This window comes from Rhagoletis pomonella, unplaced genomic scaffold (assembly GCF_013731165.1).
Source record: "Rhagoletis pomonella isolate Grant_MI unplaced genomic scaffold, Rhpom_1.0 Rhpom_scaffold_00160, whole genome shotgun sequence".
In the NCBI taxonomy this organism is placed as follows: domain Eukaryota; kingdom Metazoa; phylum Arthropoda; class Insecta; order Diptera; family Tephritidae; genus Rhagoletis; species Rhagoletis pomonella.
Genome location: NW_023458714.1, coordinates 107,606 through 109,825, shown reverse-complemented (window position 1 = coordinate 109,825; position 2,220 = coordinate 107,606).

Below are 2,220 nucleotides of genomic sequence, written 5' to 3'. Positions count from 1 at the left end.
CAAAATGTAATTTGATGGCACCGTAATATTTCTGACGGCATCAGTGACGGTGTATAACTAGTTATCAACGTTTTTTTGGCAACATCGTATTTGTAGCGGTGTATTAGAAAATTTGTTTACAATTCTTTTGACCAAAATAAAAGTATTAAATATACATTCCTTTGAATTTTGAATAATAAAGTGGAAAGTGCATGGATGGCCAAAGAGGTTGAAGTCCTAATAAACTGTGTGTAAAGCAATGAATGCCTATACAACATAAAAGCGCAAAGTTACGTTACGTCCATTTAGCTTTACATTAAAGCGGTACCGGTATTAGCGTAAGAATGGCGTTCGGTATGATACGGTCGTAATATAACGGCACCGCTTTTCGAGGAAAACAAAGCTTAACATTCCGTTTTTTATGAAATCGTTGAGAGAGTGAGCAGAAAGAGTGCAAACATTGCATGTACGTACATATACAAAGCGAGAGCGTGCGGCAGCTGTACTGGTCACTGTTCGGACTACTAAAATACGATTTAGGAGTAAATCACTCTTAAAATCGGAAAAAGCTAGATTTCCGTAGTAGATTTGTTTTTTTTTTATTATCGCATTCATGCGAGTCAAAAAATTTCCGAATTTTCCAAATGCAAGTAATTAGAAAATTTCACTAACAACTTCTTTAACTGGAAAAAGCGTCAAGAACTCTCTCTTCAAATCTTAGCTGAGTTGCATGAAATAGGGGATCATTTTAAGAATAATTTGTTACGTACTACATTTGCCAGTATTTAGTTAGTAGAAGAGCACAATTAAAATTAAAGAGTGAAAATAAATATAAATATCAAAAAAAAATATTTGGCAATCGCCCCAACTGACGATCGAACCTGGTACCTACAGATTTGTAGCACGCAACTCTCATTACTCGGCTACGTCGGACGCGAAACTCGCTTGCTTTGTTTGCTTACTTGTACAAAAGACAACAGCTGACCGTTTCTACCAGTGTTATCACCCAAAATTCTCCTGATTCGGGTTGTTTCCCAAAAATTTCGAGCATTTGTTCGGCTGCTTATGCGCGTCTTAAAGAGGAAAATGCTTGAGTTAATGCAAATAAAGGCTGTTTATGCAGATAAACGAGCCCGCTTATAACACGTATTAATTAACCACGATCGGTGTAAAACCAGATTGCTGAGTCTACTTATATTTTCTTTCAAAAATAAGGTTCCCCTTTGCAGTATCTAAACCTAAAAAAAAAAACACGAAGTCGTTTTGTCTCCCGTTTCAAAACTAACAGAAGCATACGTTAGGTTATTAAAAAAAGCTACATTTTCGTATTACCTAATTGAATGTATATACATCTATATAAATATGTGTATGTAAACGAATAATGTTTAAAAGCTTTACGAAATTTTATATTCTACTACGATTTACTCCGATTTAGGCACGCTGGAGCGGTGCTTTCAACGCTCACAGTCTGACTCATTGAATTGTTTTAGGCCCAATTTCAGATGACCTATTTAAGTAGAGATTGTTGATTAAATTCCACTATTCATTTTCAGATCATACATTTAATCTGCACTTAAATGGCCAATATCGGCTATTTAAATATGCGATATGCAACCCTGTGTTTGTACCAAACAACCAAGATTGATTGGTAGGTTGTTTAATCAATCCCACCAAAATAAAATCAGCTGTTCAGCATAAAATGTAAACAAACAAGCAAATGCAACAACAGTTTCAAGGAACAAGCAGCAGTGCTGCCAATTGTTTAGCATATTTAAACGAAGTTGATCTGAAACCCAACGAAAGTTAAATGGCATTTAAACAATCACAATTAAACTTTGAAATTTTGAAATTGGCCATTCATGTGTTAGTATGCCGACCACCGATGCAAAGTATCCCAACCGGCACAAAAACTAAAGTTCGATTTGGCGAAGAATTTGTGAAAGTAAAGGTTCCTTAAATAGTTCGCTGGCTCCATAATTTTTCATAAAAGAGAAGCCTCTCAGAACGACTTAGTTTAGTCAAATGTGTATCTGCTAATAATATTAGTAAAGAGGCTGCAAATGGATTGTTAGTTTGTCATAAATTGTTCAATCCACTAATTTCATATAAAAATAAAAACTTCTTACTTTTTTATATGAAGAACTACACAAAGTGTCCGCTAACGAAACGTTTACAAACCTTTGAGAACGGTACTTTGCCTGTCCCAAACAGGGCAACGCGTTGCGCAAAAAAGTTCTGAAA